Here is a 16,897-nt window from a genome sequence, read left to right as displayed (position 1 = left end):
GGCTGTATGTGCCTGTCAGAATAAACGGTAAAGATAACATGCATAGAGAACCTTGGTTTTCAAGAGCTATTGAGGCCTTAGTTAAGAAAAAAAAGGTGAATTACAGGTATAGTCAGGTAGGAACAGGTGAGGTACCCATGGAGTAATCAAAATGCAAGAGAACACTTCAGAAAGAAACCAGGAGGGCTAAAAGACATGAGGTTGCATTAGCAGACAAGGCGAAGGATAATCCTAAGGGATTCTACAGATATGTTCAGAGCAAAAGGATTGCAAGGGACAAAACTGGTCCTCTAGATCAGAATGGTAATCTAGGTCAGAGTGCTGTCCCAGGCACAGCCTCTCATGCATGGCTTACTGTTTGGGAGTCTGTCATAATTTCTTTTAGTCTCCCATGGGCCAATTGCCATTTAGTCCTGATGCCTTACTGTGTTGTGAAAACAGTAATACGCCAGTTTCCTAAGCCACTCAAGCCCTTAAATCACTCTAACAAAAATCTTAGATGAGAAGTGTGACCTAGCACAATGAAAGAACAACAAATATATGTTAAGAATTAGGGGCAGTCTTGATAATAAAGGATGGGATAAACATTGTAGACAAAGATCTTTGCGCAGAAAATCGAATTAATTGGAGCTTAAGTACAGGTTGAATATAGACCCAAATGATAGGGCCTGTGTGTAAATTAGGAAAATAGAGGAACAAGAGTAATACAATAACCACAAAGGCATTAATTCATATATAGGTTGATCATACCAATCAGCAGTAATAGTGTAGAAGATATATTCATGGAATATATAATAGATGATTTTCCAGATCAGTATGCCCAGGAGCCAATAACAAGCTGTCTTAGATCCAGTACCGTCTAATGGGGAAAGGCTCACTGATGGCAGTTACAGTAATTATAATTCATATTTGGACTGGGAGTAGCTGCTTGTAGATTTGGGCACAGGATTAATTTAAAAGTGAATCAGTGAGCTTATGAACAATTGGTTCCTGCAAGGGTGAAGTAATTCAAGGAACCCAGGAATTCAAGGAACAGAGAGGCTGATAAAGGAAGGCACGTCAGTAGTATAAAGGGTGTAGGAGTGCCTAAAAAATGGTAGGGCAAAGAGAGGCCACAAAGTACTGGCTGACAAATTAAGAGAAATCCCATGGCAATTTATGAAAATATTAACAATAAGAGGCTGAACATGGCAATAGTGGGGCCCATTAGAGATTAAAGGGGAAATCTGTTCTTGGAGCTGGAGACACAGGCATTAAGAAAGAGGATGTGCAGGAGCTTCTGGAAAGCATCAAGTTGGATAAGACACCAGGACCAGATGAGATGTACCCCAGGCTACTGTGGGAGGCGAGAAAGGAGATTGTTGAGCCTCTGGCGATGATCTTGGCATCATCAATGGGGATGGGAGAGGTTCCCGAGGATTGGAGGGTTGCAGTTGCAGATGTTGTTCCCTTATTCAAGAAAGGGAGTAGAGATAGCCCAGGAAATTATAAGCCAGTGAGTCTTACTTCAGTGGTTGGTAAGTTGATGGAGAAGATCCTGAGAGGCAATATTTATGAACACTTGGAGAGGCATAATATGATTAAGAATAGTCAGCATGGCTTTGTCAAAGGCAGGTCGTGCCTTATGAGCCCAATAGAATTTTTTTGAGGATGTAACTAGACTCATTGATGAAGGTAGAGCAGTGGATGTAGTGTATATGGATTTCAGCAAGGCATTTGATAAGGTACCCCAGGCAAGGCTTAATCAGAAAGTAAGGAGGCATGGGATCCAAGGGGACCTTGCTTTGTGGATCCAGAATTGGCTTGCCCGCAGAAGGTAACGAGTGGTTGTAGACGGGTCATATTCTGCATAGTAGTGTGCCTCAGGATTTTTATAAATGACCTGGATGAGGAAGTGGAGGGATGGGTTAGTAAATTTGCTGTTGACACAAAGGTTGGGGGTGTTGTGGGTAGTGTGGAGGGCTGTCAGATGTTATAGCGGGATAGCAATAGGATGCAAAACTGGGCTGAAAAGTGGCAGATGGAGTTCAACCCAGGTAAGTGTGAGGTGGTTCATTTTGGTAGGTCAGATATGATGGCAGAATATAGTATTAATGGTAAGACTCTGGGCAGTGTGGAGGATCAGAGGGATCTTGGGGTCAATGTCCATAGGACACTCAAAGCTGCTACGCAGGTTGACTCTGTGGTTAAGAGACATACGGTGCATTGGCCTTCATCAACTATGGGATTGAATTCAAGAGCCGAGAGGTAATGTTACAGCTGTACAGGACCCTGGTCAGACCCCACTTGTAGTACTGTGCTCAGTTCTGGTCACCTCACTACAGGAAGGATGTGGAAACTATAGAAAGGGTGCAGAGGAGATTTACGAGGATGTTGCCTGGATTGGGGAGCATGCCTTATGAGACTAGGTTGAGTGAACTTGGCCTTTTCTCCTTGGAGCGACAGAGGATGAGAGGTGACCTGATACAGGTGTATAAGATGATGAGAGGCATTGATCGTGTGGATAGTCAGAGGCTTTTTCCCAGGGCTGAAATGGCTAACAAGAGAGGGCACAGTTTTGAGGTGCTTGAAAGGGGGTACAGAGGGGATGTCAGTGGTAAGTTTTTTTCATTTACATTCACCAAGGGTACTGTGGTGGCGATTTCATTTGGAATTACGTAATTCTAAAGTACGTTAAGATATAAAATGGGGAGATATTGGATGTCTGAGTAGGCATAAGGTGGATAAATACCCAAGGCTTGATAATATATGTCCCAGGTTGCTTTGGGAGTAAAGATAGGATACTGCTGGGGCTCTAACAGAGAAGGTTAGTTCTTCCACTGGCCAGAGGCGAGGTACCAGATGACCGGAAGACAACGTGGAATAAAGGTATCTTAAAGTGATTAGCGTGCTGGCCTTCATCAGAACGTTGAGGATAGGGTTTGGAACATTACTTTGAAGTTCAAAGTAAATTTATTATCAAAGTACATATGTGTCATTCTATGCTGCCATGAGAGTCACCTTCTTGTGGGCACTCAGAAGTAAAAACAAAGAAACAATAGAATCAGTGAAAAACCACATATAACAAAGGCAGACAAAAACAACCTTTCAAAATACAACAAACAGTGCAAATACAAAAAGAGGAAAATAAATAATAAATAAATAAAAACGCAATAATTATTGAGAACAAGTTGGAGAGTTCTTGAAAGTGAGTCGATAGGTTGTGGAATCAATGTTTGAGTGAATGAATTTGAGTGAAGTCATCCCTTCTGGTTCAAGAACCTGATGGTTGAGGGGAAATGACTGTTCCTGACCCTACTGGTGTGAGCCCTGAGGCCCATGTACCTCTTTCCTGATGTCAGAAGAGTACATGGCCTGGATGGTGGGGGTCCTAGATGATGGATGCTGCATTTCTGTGACAGTACCCCTTGTAGTTGTGCTGAATGGTTCGGGGGGGGGGGGGGGGAACCGTGATGGCCTGGGCAGTATCCAATACTTTTTGTAGGCTTTTCCTTTCAAGGGTGTCGGTGCGTCTAGACCAGACCAGACCATGCTACAACCAGACAGTATACTCACCACCATGCACGTATACACGTTTGTCCAAGTTTTAGATGACATGCAGAACCTTCACAAACTTGAAAGAGAGTAGAGGCCCGAGGGACCGCCCCTGTCTGCAAATGGAGTAGCAGTATTCTTCTGCTGCTCTTAGTTTTCTTTCTTTCCCCCTGGTTTAAGCTTTGAATTTAACATTTTTACTTGTTGATTCTTGAGGGTGATCAATATGTCTATGTCTACAAGAAGTAGGAAGAATTTACCTGAACCTAGTGATAAAGGTAATGGGAAAGGAAAGGTGCAAAAGGAAAGATCTGATGAAATGTCATCATGGGCTGAAGATATCGCTCGGACACTGAATTCAATTAAGGATCAGAATGGATCAATTAAAGACCAACTGGAAAAGAATAGTAATGAAATGAAGTCATTTCTGGGAAAACTTAAAGACCTGGAAACTCAAGTTATTTCACACGAAGAGGAATTGAAGGTAACTAAGCAAAAGCTGTCTGAAGCTACAACTCGTTTGGAAAGATATCAAAATTAGATTATAGACCTGGAAACTAGGTCTCGACGAAGGAATATAAGAATTGTTGGGCTGCAGGAAGGAGCTGAAGATGCAGATCTAACGGCTTACTTTGGTAAGCTTTTCCACACTTTATTTCCTACCATTCTATCAAAGCCGCCTGCTATAGAAAGGGCACACAGGGCGTTTATCTCGAAATCGAAGGACTCTAGTAAACCAAGATCTGTTCTGGTTCGCTTTCATCACTTTAAAATTAAAGATCAAATAATACGACAGGCAAGAAAACAGAGAGTTTTTAGATTTATGGAATCTGAGCTCCACTTCTATGAAGATTATCCAAGAGATAATGGAACAAAGATCAAAATTTGCCCTGGTAATGAAACAAGCATATGATAAGAATCTTTTCCCATCTTTGAGGTATCCGACAAGAATTAAAATTTTCCCTCCTAATTCTCCTCCTCATACTTTTTTTGATCCAAAAGCTGCACTGGATTTTGTTCAGGCTTTTCCTGCCGCTGTCACCAACACCGCTGTTGAATGATCCATCTGAAAGGCTGTTTGGCTATTTCTATATTATTCGCAGTTTGGAAAGAAGATTTATGAAGGTCACTTGTATATTTCATCGAGAGACTAATTAAAGAACACGAGGAGTTGTTCTTTATTGCACATTATTGGTTTTCCTTTGGAAAGATTTAAGTATCTCTGCTCAAATGATCCCTGGACATTTTATGACTGAGGGAAGAAGATAAGGCGATTTGTTCCTTTAATACTTAGTAACTAATTGGTAGTTTTTCCTACTAATAGGGCTTTTTATATATTTTTCTGTTTTATTATAACATTTTATAACTGAATTTAAAGCTTTTTTAGGGAATTAATATTAAACTTAAACATGGCGCTGGTTTTTCTCTCTAAGAGATAACATTATTTTGGTTCTTTCTTATCAGTCGATGGAATGTAAATACCTTGTTTTGCTGAGACTTTACTGTCTTTCTCACAGGATCACTCTACTTTTTTACTAACTGGGGGGAGGGAAGAAAACACAGACAGAGCAGTCAGCAGCTTTGAATTCTATCGTAGATCGCTTGCCCTTTTCGGGTTTCTGGGTGTGGGTGGGTGGGTTTAGAGTTAGTTTTTTCCCATTGGGTGTTCTGGAGCATGCGTGTTTTCTATTTGGTTGTATTCTTCATCACCGCCATCTTTGATCATCCTGCATTGGTATGTGCTTTGTGCATGTATAAAGTAGAATGAAATTATAGTATGCTGTTCAAATGGATTAATAAGTTAGAATGTACTTGGTTGGAATCATCCTATTAAACGAAAGAAGACTTTTAAAATTATTAACCAATTCCGACCTGATATAAATTTTGCTCAAGAGACACATATCAGGGTGGGAGATCAAAATAGATTTTTTAGGTGGTGGAATGGTTTGCAATTCCACTCTACTTCTCAGAGTAAAACAAAAGGCGTGCCTATTTTCATTAAACCTAATATATTTATTCAAAAGGATATTGAATTAGATTCTAATGGTAGATTTTTTAATTGTTAAAAGAACAGTCTGTAACAGAAAAGTTGCTTTGGTTAATCTGTATGGTCCTAACTTAGATGATCCATCTTTTTTTTAAAAAGGTATTTGCTTTACTGCCTGACTTAAATGAATATATGCTCATAATTGGTGGGGATTTTAATTGTTGTTTAAATCCTATAATTGATAAGAGCTCAACCAATCAGCGACTTCCAAATCGATCCGTGTCATTTATTAATTCCTTTTTGATTGATTTTGGGTTGATTGATTTGTGGAGGTATCTTCATCCCGATAATAGAGAATATTCTTTCTTCTCACACGTTTATAAAAAATATTCGAGGATTGATGATATTATAATCGATCCCCGCTTCTTGCCTAGTGTTAAAACCTGTGAATATGACGCTATTGCTATATCTGATCATGCGCCTCTGAGTTTGTCTTTTGAATTTGATGACGTCACTCTTGCCTGCCCACTTTGGCGCATGTCTCAGACATTGCAAAACTCTGACTTTGTCACTTTCATTGAAACCCAGATAAAAGAATTTTTCTTTTTAATGATATAGGGGGTATGTCTAAATTAGTTATGTGGGATACATTTAAAGCATTTTTATGTGGTCAGATTATTTCTTATTCAGCTAAACTTTGTAAAAACAAACTAAAGCAGAATTAGATAGAATTTCAAAACAAATTAAAGATTTTAGTAAACAGGTTCGTGATCAACGTGTCCGTTACAGATCTGTGATGTCGGAATTCTACAAGACGGATTTAAAACCAGTGTTGCTTTATCCCGCACGTTTGAGGATTCGATTGTCTGATAGGTCTTCCCGTTTTTTCGACTCTCCTCGGAAGGCGAGAGTTACCTGGATCAACTCTTGCCTTCAACATCTTAATCGCACTATTAAATCATCTGTTTGATCGGAGGCAGTTAATCTACGTATATCCCTGGAGGCCTTAAACTTTGTAGTTTTCAAACATACTTTTTGTAGTTTTCTTGGCTAGTCTATGCTAATATTTCATTTTCTTGTTTAATTATACGGTCCGTTGTAGGTTAACGGTTTTCTTTATATGTATCTGTTTTTTCTTTGTATTATATCTTTTTCGTTTTAATCGGTGTACTTTTTTAAAATTCCTTTTACTGTTTTATACCTTTAGCTAATCTTTTTATATATACACTTTTCTTTAGTGAGCGTCTATCGGAAGTCATGGGGGTAGTTCTAGTGGTCACTTCTTTCTGGCTGGTCTATCTTAGATTTAGCTTTGGGGGTACAGGGTGGGGGGGGAATTCATTAGTTTTTCTTTCTTCTTGGGCTACTTATATTACCGAAGTATTGGTCGTGTTCTCTTTCCCATTATCTCTTGTTTATTCTGTTCCCTTTCCGGGTTCGTGGGTCGAACCTATTGTCAATCCTCCCCTATTTGAGGGTTGACTTTAGGGATTATGGAGTCTACTATTAATTTTGTCACTTGGAATACTAACGGTCTTAATCATCCAATAAAAAGGAAAAAAGCATTTAAAGTATTCCGGAGATTTAAAGCACATACTCTATTTGTACAAGGGACTCATGTGCGGAGGGGGGACAAACTACGTTTTTTCAAATTCTGGAAGGATCAACACTTCCACTCGAATTCCAACGCTAAAATTCGAGGAGTTTCTATTTTTATAGATCCCTCAATCACTTTTGTACAACACAATATTATTTCTGATCCGAATGGTAGATTTCTATTGGTTAGTGGTTTACTCTTTAATAAAAAGGTAGTTTTGGTTAATGTCTATGCTCCCAACATTGACTGTCCGGAATTTTATAAATCATTATTTAATTTGTTCCCGAATTTGAACGAGTTTTCACTAATCTGGGGCGGGGATTTTAATACTTGTTTATCCCCATTATTGGACCGTTCGGCTCCTTTACGGACTCTACCCAATAAATCTGCAACCGTGATTAATTCATTTCTCTCAGATTCCAGGTCGACGGACATTTGGCGTTTTTTGCATCCTCAGGAAAAAGATTTTTCTTTTTTTTCCACATGTTCATCATTCCTATTCAAGAATTGATTTTTTTTTATTGACTCTCGTCTTACTTCTTCAGTGATTAAATGTGATTATGACTCTATAACCATTTCGGATCATGCTCCACTTAAGCTTTCTATTAAAATATCGGCCAATACACAAAATAATAGACAATGGCATTTTAATTCACTGTTGCTTCAGGACGATTTTGTTAACTTCATGAATGAACAGATTGATTTCTTTTTTACAATCAACTGTACAAAGGATATATCCATGAACACCCTTTGGGATACTTTTAAAGCTTATATTCGTGGTCAGATCATCTCGTATTCTGCTGCTTTGAGGAAGAGGTTGAAGGAGGAGGAGCTGGTTATTGTGGACAAGATTAAGGAAATTGATAAGAAATATGCTACAGCTCCTTCTGAGAAGTTGTATAAACAAAGAACTGAACTTCAAATGGAACACAGTTTATTACTTTCATCCTCTATTGCAAATCAATTAATGAAAACAAGAAGCGAATTTTATATACATGGTGACAAAGTTGGTAAACTGTTGGCTAATCAGTTGAAGACTAACTATACTAAATTTCGAATTAATCAGATTTATAATCAAAAAGATCAACTGCTATTTGATCAAGCTGAGATTAATCAATCCTCTTTTGACTATTATTCCTCCTTATATCAATCAGAATCTCCACGAGACTCTAAACATATGTATGACATTTTAGATAACCTAGATTTCCCTAAGATTTCCACATAATATATCTTCTATGTTAGACACTTCCTTTACCACTGATGAGATTAAGAATGTTATTTTTTCTATGAACCTGGGGAAAGCTCCTGGTCCTGATGGGTTTACCTCGGAATTTTATAAATTTTTTGCATCCTCATTAATCCTTTGGTTATTCAGGGTTCTGGAGGCCTCATTAAAACTTGGTAAACTTCCCGAAACCTTTTATAGAGCATCGATCTCTTTAATATTAAAGAAGGATAAAGATCCTGCTCAATGCGCATCTTATAGACCAATATCCTTATCAAATGTAGACTCTAAAATTTTTTCTAAATTATTAGCAAACAGATTAGAAAAAGCACTTCCTTATATTATTTCGGAAGACCAAACGGGTTTTATTAAAGGTCGTTACTCTTTTTATAATATTCGTACACTGCTAAACATTGTCTATACCCCGTCACAAAATGATCCTGAATGCGTCATTTCTTTAGACGCTGAAAAAGCCTTCGACAGAGTCGAATGGCCTTACTTATTTAAGGTGCTCGAAATGTTTAATTTCAGCCCGAAATTTATATCCTGGATCAAATTGTTATATCAATCTCCTATGGCCTCAGTTCGTACTAACTCTTTAAACTCACTTTTTTTTCCTCTTTTCGAGGTACCAGACAAGGTTGTCCTCTTAGTCCTTTATTATTTAATGTTGCATTAGAACCTCTTGCAATTGTTATTCGAGAATCTCCAAATATTATTGGTATAACTCGTGGTTTAAAGTCTCATAAAGCAGGGGTCCCCAACTTTTTTTGCACTGTGGACTGGTTTCATATTGACAATATTCTTGCGGACCGGCCGACCGGGGGCTGGGGGGGGAATGGTTGCCAACGGACAAGAGTGGCAGTCAAATACATTGTGTTCACCCCGAGAAAGACTACAATGACCATGAAGCCTTGCGCAAACACCAGTGCGCATGCGTGCACGTGCTGATTTCTCTTTTCTGCAAATCGTTTTTGGCGATTCTATACGGGGGTGGGGGGGTGGGGTGTTAATCACGACCGGAATATCGGTGGTAAGTGGCTAATACACTCAATTTCGTTTCTAAAAGGGTTTATCTAACAAATTTAATATTAAACACACAGCGCATATTTTCCTCGCATGAATATAGTGATAAGTCAATCATCAGGGGAGGACAGGGGAGCTTGAAGTAAGTGTTGAACAAACTTCCAGTAAAAGTGGTAGAGGCAGGTTCAATACTATCATTTAAAGTTAAACTGGACAGCTATCTGGACAGGAAAGGAATGGAGGGTTATGGGCTGAGTGCAGGTCGGTGGGACCAGGTGGGAGTAGCATTCGGCACAGACTAGAAGGGCAGAGATCGCCTGTTTCCGTGCTGTAATTGTTATCTGGTTATATAAGTCACTTATAAGTCAATAGCATCATAACATTTTAAGTAACGTTTGGATATTAAACACACAGCACATATTTTCCTCGTATGACCAGATATGAAAACATTGCAACGCATCAACATCGCTGAATCAGTGGGAGCCCTGGGCTGAATACTTGTTTTCCTGCAACAAGACGGTCCTATCGAGGGGTGATGGGAGACAGCGATACTCAAACGGGGTTCCTTATGTCCAGTCTATTCTGCAATTTAGTTTTCGTTGCATTCATAGCAGAGATATGTTGGAAATGGAAGCAACGTTTTCAGTGCTTTCGTGGCTATCTCAGGATATTTAGCCTTGACTTTGTCCGGAATGCCGGCAGAGATGTTATGTCAAACATACTTTTCAGCCCGCCATCATTTGCAAGCTCGAGGAGTTGATCTCCTTTCCACTCTGACATGGATGACGTGTGCGTAATGAACTTGCGTGCGTTCAAGTCCCACAGTGGGCGTGGCAGAGAATGAGGAAAGATGCAGCTGACTCCTATCACCAAATCATATCGTTTCCTCGCAGCTCGGTGGTTGGGGACCGCTGTCATAAAAGTATCACTTTATGCTGATGACTTACTTTTATATATTTCTAATTCTCAAAAATCTATTTCTTCTGCTTTAGATTTATTAGCACAATTTAGTCTTTTTTCAGGTTAAGTTAAATCTCAGTAAGAGTGAACTTTTCCCGATTAATAAGCAAGTTCCATTATATCAGAACCTCCCATTTAAATTGGTTAATAACCATTTTTCATATCTTGGGATTAAAATTACCTGTAAACGTAAGGATTTATTTAAGACTAATTTCCTACCCTTAATTGATCACATTACTCAACTTTCATTTAAATGGTTTCCACTTTATTTAACTTTGATTGGCCGTGTTAATGCTGTTAAGATGTTTATTCTGCCAAAATTTTTATATGTATTTCAGGCACTACCAATTCTTGTTCCAAAATCCTTTTTTGACAAAGTTGACTCTAAAATTTCTTCATTTATTTGGCAAAATAAAAACCCGAGATTGGGTAGAATACATCTACAGAAAGCTAAGAGAGATGGAGGTTTGGCATTACCTAACTTTAGATTCTATTATTGGGCAATTAATATTCGACATATGAAATTTTGGTTACTTGATCAAGATACACTATCCATTCCTAAATGGGTAGTATTGGAATTACAATCTGCTCAAGGTTATGCACTTGGCTCCATTTTAGGTTCTTCTCTTCCTTTCGATTTGAAACGCCACAAACAGGTTTGTAATCCGATAGTTAAATATACCTTACGTATTTGGTTTCAATTCCGAAAATTTTTCGATCTTAATCAATTTGGGCTTGCAATTCCTATTTTAGGCAACACATTCTTTCCTCCCTCTTCCACGGACCGTGCCTTTCAAATTTGGAAGACTAATGGTATATCACGGTTTTTGGATTTATTTTTAGATGGCTCCCTTATGTCTTTTGAACAATTATCTAACAAATATAACTTACCAAAAATACATTTTTTTAGATATCTCCAAGTTAGAAATTTCCTAAGTACTATACTCCTTTCCTTTCCGACGTTACCTCCTACATATATTTTAGGTACTATAATTAACCTTAACCCATGTCAGAAAGGTGTAACGGCTATTATTTATAAAACTATCATGAAACTTAGGAAAGCTCCATTCGATAAGATTAGGTCAGATTGGAAAAAGGAATTGGGCTTTATTATCTTGGCGGATGACTGGGCGCATATTTTACAACTAGTCAATACTTCCTCTATCTGTTCCAAACATTCCCTAATTCAATTTAAAGTTGTTCATAGAACACATATGTCTAAAGATAAATTAGCTCGTTTTTATTCTCATATTAACCCTTTTTGTGACAAATGTCGTGGGGAGTTAGCTTCCTTAGCTCATATGTTTTGGTCCTGTCCTACTTTGGAAACTTTTTGGAAAGACATTTTCAATATTATTTCAAAGGTATTGAATATAGATATTTCTCCCCATCCTATTACTGCTATCTTTGGATTACCTAAAATTTCCAGTAATCTTTCCCCTTCAGCCCGTAGAATAATTGCATTTCTTACTTTAATGGTGAAAATATGTATTTTACAACATTGGAAGGAGATTAATGCCCCAACTACGTTCTTTTGGTTTTCTCAGACGAAACTATGTTTAAATTTGGAAAAAATCAGAAGTAACCTTTATGATTCTTCAGTTAAATTTGAACAGATCTGGAGACCTTTTATTCAACATTTTCATTTAATGTAATTTTTTTTTCTTTGCCCATATTTACATTCCCTTCTTGCTTTTTAACTGTTTTTAATGGAGGTCGGGTTTGAGGACGTGATTGTTTTAAGTTGTTTAAGTCTACTTAATACCTAGTTAGCCCATTGCTTTGCTTTGCTTTTTAGATTAGTTGCACGGTGGTTTTTTTGGGGGGGGGGGTTGGGTTTTTTCTTCTCTTTATTGATACGTATGGAAAATCAGTATACTATTATTTTACCTTATTATTGTATATCTAAACTGCACTGTTTGTACTAACTTCTTTTTTGTATTAATATCTCTTGTAAATTTATATTGCAACAGTGTATTAGTGTCTATATGGTTTACCTTTTGTGTACTAATTTAATAAAAAGAAAGAAAGAGTTAATTGATATAATTTTTCCACCATCTAATTGTAAATTTTTTTGTATCTTTTCTTGCTGGCAGTTTGATGTTTATTTTTAGAAACTTTTTGTATGACGCATGGCTCCGGGGTTGTACACCTAAGCGGTTCTTTTTTTTTCCCCCTCACTTTTCTGCTTAGTAGGTTTTTTTTGTTACCACAAAATTTTGTTTTCAATCTTTAAGATGATGGGTTTTTTTTGAGGCATTGTAAGTGTTGTTACTTCGACGTACTCATGTTATTTTTCCTATATATACAATAAAACGATTTGAAAAGGAAAAGAGAGTAGAGGCCCTGCCATGCCTTATTTGTCATGGCAGTTACGTGCTGGATCCAGGACAGATCTTCTCAAATGATATTGCCGAGGAATTTAAAGTTGCTGACTCTCTTTACTCTGATCCCCCGATGAGGAGTGGTTCATAGACTTCCAGTTTCCTGTCGTCAATAATCAGCTTTTTAGTTCTGCTGAGATTGAGTGAGAAGTTGTTACTATGGCACTGAACGGTCAGATTTTCACTCTCCCTCCTATACAAGGCTGCACTTGGAAGTACCGTGTACAGGTTTGGTCACCCGGCTAAAGAAAAGATGTGGTTAAATTGGGAAGAGTCCAGAAAAGATTTGAGGATGTTGCCAAGATTAGAGTGCCGGAGTTATAGGGAGAGGTTGGCCATGCTGGGCCTTTTGTCTAGGTCACCTTTTAGAAATGTTTAAAATTGAGAGGCATAGACTCGGAGGATGGCAGCAATCTTTTCCCAAGGGTAAAAGAGATCAAGTCTAGGGAGCACTGACTTAAAATGAGAGGGGAAATATTTAAGAAGGACCAGAGGGGCAACTTTATGTACACAGAGTGTGGTGAGTATATGGAACAAACCACCAGGACTGACTGAAGTAGTATACTTTAAGAAGTACTTACAAAGGTACATGGAGGGGCAGGGTTTATTAGAGGGATATGGGCTGAATGCAGGAAAATGAACTAGCTGGGTGAGCACCCTGGCATGGTTGAGCCTATATCTGTGCCGTATTACTCTGTGACTAAGTTAGCAAAATGGATCCAAAATTGAATTAATAAAAAGTGGGAGGTGGTGGTGGATGTCTGATTTAGTGACTGGAAGCCCGTGATCACAGTGATTGGTGAAGGAACCCTGCTGATCATGATGTACATTAATGACTAAGATGAAAACATAGAAGGTATGACTAGTAAGTTTGTAGATGACACAAAAATTGCTGCAGTTTATAGTGAGGAAATGTATAAAACAAGAATGGCAAATAGAATTTAATACTGACAAATGCAAGGTAGAGTGGAGAAATAAGGGTAGGTCAGACACCCTGATGAGAGAGCCATTAGGAATACTGGGGAGCAGAAGGTCCCTGGTATACAGGTCTTTAAAAACCCTTGAAGGTGGCAACACAAGCAGGCTGGGTAGTAAAGAAGGCAGGCCTTGGGAGGAAGGACTTTATAAAACATTTCTTAGGCCACAGCTAGAAGGCGGTGTGCAGTATCAATGGAACACTATAGGATGAATGGGACTGCAGTGGAAAACACACTTGAGGAGATTCACTGAGACGTTTCCTGGACTGACTGTTTCAGTAATGAGGAGCAACTGGATAGACTGGCTTTGTTTCCCACACACCATGTGTGTCTAAGTACAGACAGCATACATTTAAAGTGAGAAAGAAGAGATTTAGAAGTTGAGGAAGAACCCTTTCCCACTCGCAGCATGATTGAACACACTTCCTGAGGTTCGTGGAAGTTAGTAACTTGAGAAGCATTTGGATGAGTATTTGAATCACTAAGGCATGAGCACTACACACCAAGTGCAGGTAACAGTATGGGTACGGATGATAGGCACAGACAACAGCAGGTGAAGGACCAGTTTCTATGCTGAACACCTAGAACTCTGATAGAATTTTATTTAAAATTTAAGAGCGATTTAGTTCAATCTGAAACAGCAATCCGAAAAGTGAACAAAACAATTTCAAGTTCCCGGATTTCAACATCTCTGCAGACCTAACCTGGACGCAACACGTTGCGGCAGCTACAAAGGAGGCAAGACAGTGGCTATATTTCACTCAGAGTTGGAGGAGATTTGGGTAATCAGCTAAAATAATCAAAAACTTTTACAAATGTACTGTAGAAAGCATTCTAACTGGCTGCATCACCGTCTGGTATGGGGGGGGGCGGTGGCAGGGAAGAGTACAAGATCGAAGTAAGTTGCAGAAACTTGTAAAATTAGTCAGCTCCTTCATGAGTACTGGCCTCCATCGTATCCAAGATATCTTCCAGGCCCGGTGCCTTAGGAAGGCAGCATCCCTGAACATGCCCTCTTCTCATTATTACCGTCGGGGAGGAGAATTAGAATCAGGATTATTATCACTGACATGTGCCATGAAACTTGTTAACTTAGCAGCAGTTCAATGCAATATACAATATAGAAAAAGAAAATTATAGTAATAAGTAAATCAATTAGTTTTGAAGAGATTAAAAATCATGCAGAAACAGAAATACACATATAAAAAGGGAGGTAGTGTTTACTGGCATGCAGTTCTTGTCTCCTTAATTGAGGAAGGACACACTGACTTTGGAAGCAGTGCAGAGGAGGCTCACCAAGTTGATTCCAGAGATGAGAGAGTTAAGACTATGAGGAGAGATTGAGTTACCTGGGACTGTACTCGCTGGAATTCTGAAGAATGAGAGAAGATCTTATAGAAACATAAAATTATGAAAGGGATAGACAAGATAGAGGCAGGAAAGTTTTTTCCACTGGAAGGTGAGACTAGAACTAGGGGACATAGCCTCAAGGTTCAGAGGAGTAGATTTAGGACGGAGATGAGGAGGAACTGCTTTTCCCAGAGAATGGTGAATCTGTGGAATTCTCTGCCCAATGAAACAGTGCAGGCTACCTCAGTAAATACAGTTAAGACAAGGTTGGATAGAATTTTGCTTATTAGGGGAATTAAAGGTTATGGGGAAAAGGCAGGTAGGTGGAGATGAGTCCATGGCCAGATCAGCCATGGTCTTACTGAATGGCAAAGCAGACTCAAAGGGCCAGATGGCCGACTCCTGCTCCTATTTCAATTGTACTTATACATTCTATATGTACATCAAGAGCAAGAGGATAACTAGGGAGAGGGAGGTACCACTCAAGGATAAAGGGGGGAACATTTGTTTCAATGCGAAGGATGTGGGTGAGATCCTTAATAAGTACTTTACGTCCATATTTACCGAGGATGGAAGGACATGAAGTTTAGGGAGATCAGTGCCAACAGAATTAATACACCAGGGCATTTCAAAGAAATGTTGGAGGTTAGTGTTGGGTTTCTTAAAGACATTAAGATGGCTCAGTCCTTGGAGCCTGATGGGACATACCCCAGGTTGTTGAGGCAAGTGAAGAAACTACTGGGTCCTTGATCAGTATCTTTGTGGTTCTCTCTAGCTACAGCCGAGGTCCCAAGGGACTGGCAAGCAGCTAATACTGTTCAAGAAGGGAACCAGGGATAGAATTTCGAAATCTATGGGCTATATTAGTGAGAGTCAGCATGACTTTGTAAAGGGCAAGTTGTGTCTTACTAACTTTTGACAAGTGTGATTAATGAAGGTAGAGCTGTGGATGTCACCTCATGGATTTGACAAGGTCCCTCATGGGAGGCTCATCCAGAATATTGAGATGCATAGGATCAGTGGTGAGTTGGCAGTCTGGATTCAGAACTGGCTTGCCCAGTGAAGACAAGCGGTGCTGGTCAAAGGGACTTATTGCACACAAGACTGATTAATGTGATTTCCAGTACACAAGTATGAAGAACAAAATAATTGTTATTCCGAATCTGATGCAGCAAAAAAATACACAATAATAAAGATAAATACATAAGAGAGGCTAAATACAGTTGTTTATATGTCTAGGCACAGAAGGTAACTGACAGGAAACAATAAAGTTGTGGTGGTAGTGGGGGGGTGGGTCAATGTGTGGACGTGTTGATCAGCCCGACTGCTTGGGGAAAGTAATTGTTTTTGAGTCTGGTGGTCCTGACGTGGACGCCACACAGCCTCCTCCCTGATGGGAGTGGGACAGTCATGAGCAGGATGGGTGGGATCCCTCATGTTATTACTGTTCCTCTTCCAGCATCGTTCTGTATCTGTGTGGGTGGGGGGTGCTGGTGGTGCATAGGTAGTTTTGGCTACCCATTGTAGAGTGGTCCTGTCCACTGCAGTGCAATTTCTATACTGTGCAGTGATGCAGCACGTTGGGATGCTCTCTATTGCACATCTGTAGTATGACACCAGTATAGGTGGGCATAGTCCAGCTCTCCTCACAAAGCAGAGGTGTGGGTAAGCTTTCCCGATTACGTGGATGTGTTCTGGGACCATGAGAGGTTGTGCCGGATGTGTATCCCCAGGAGTTTGAGAATGCCTGCAGCTTCCACTGTTGTGCCGTCAACATAAAGAGGGGTGTGAGTGGTGCGAGTTCCCCGAAATCAGTAACCATCCTCTTTGTCTTGTTGACATTGAGGAAGAGGTTAT

At 39.3% G+C, this 16,897-nt stretch overlaps 1 protein-coding gene across 1 annotated transcript in view; it reads right to left on the bottom strand.

The window, feature by feature from the left end:
• The window catches only part of lrrc59 (leucine rich repeat containing 59), a 51,333-nt gene that overhangs the window by 17,370 nt on the left and 17,066 nt on the right, over nt 1-16,897 (bottom strand). The window lies entirely within an intron of this gene.

The sequence above is a fragment of the Mobula birostris genome, chromosome 24 (assembly GCF_030028105.1).
Source record: "Mobula birostris isolate sMobBir1 chromosome 24, sMobBir1.hap1, whole genome shotgun sequence".
Lineage (NCBI taxonomy): Eukaryota > Metazoa > Chordata > Chondrichthyes > Myliobatiformes > Myliobatidae > Mobula > Mobula birostris.
The sequence above is the reverse complement of the archived record's forward strand: the minus strand, read 5'-3'. Positions and strand labels throughout refer to the sequence as shown.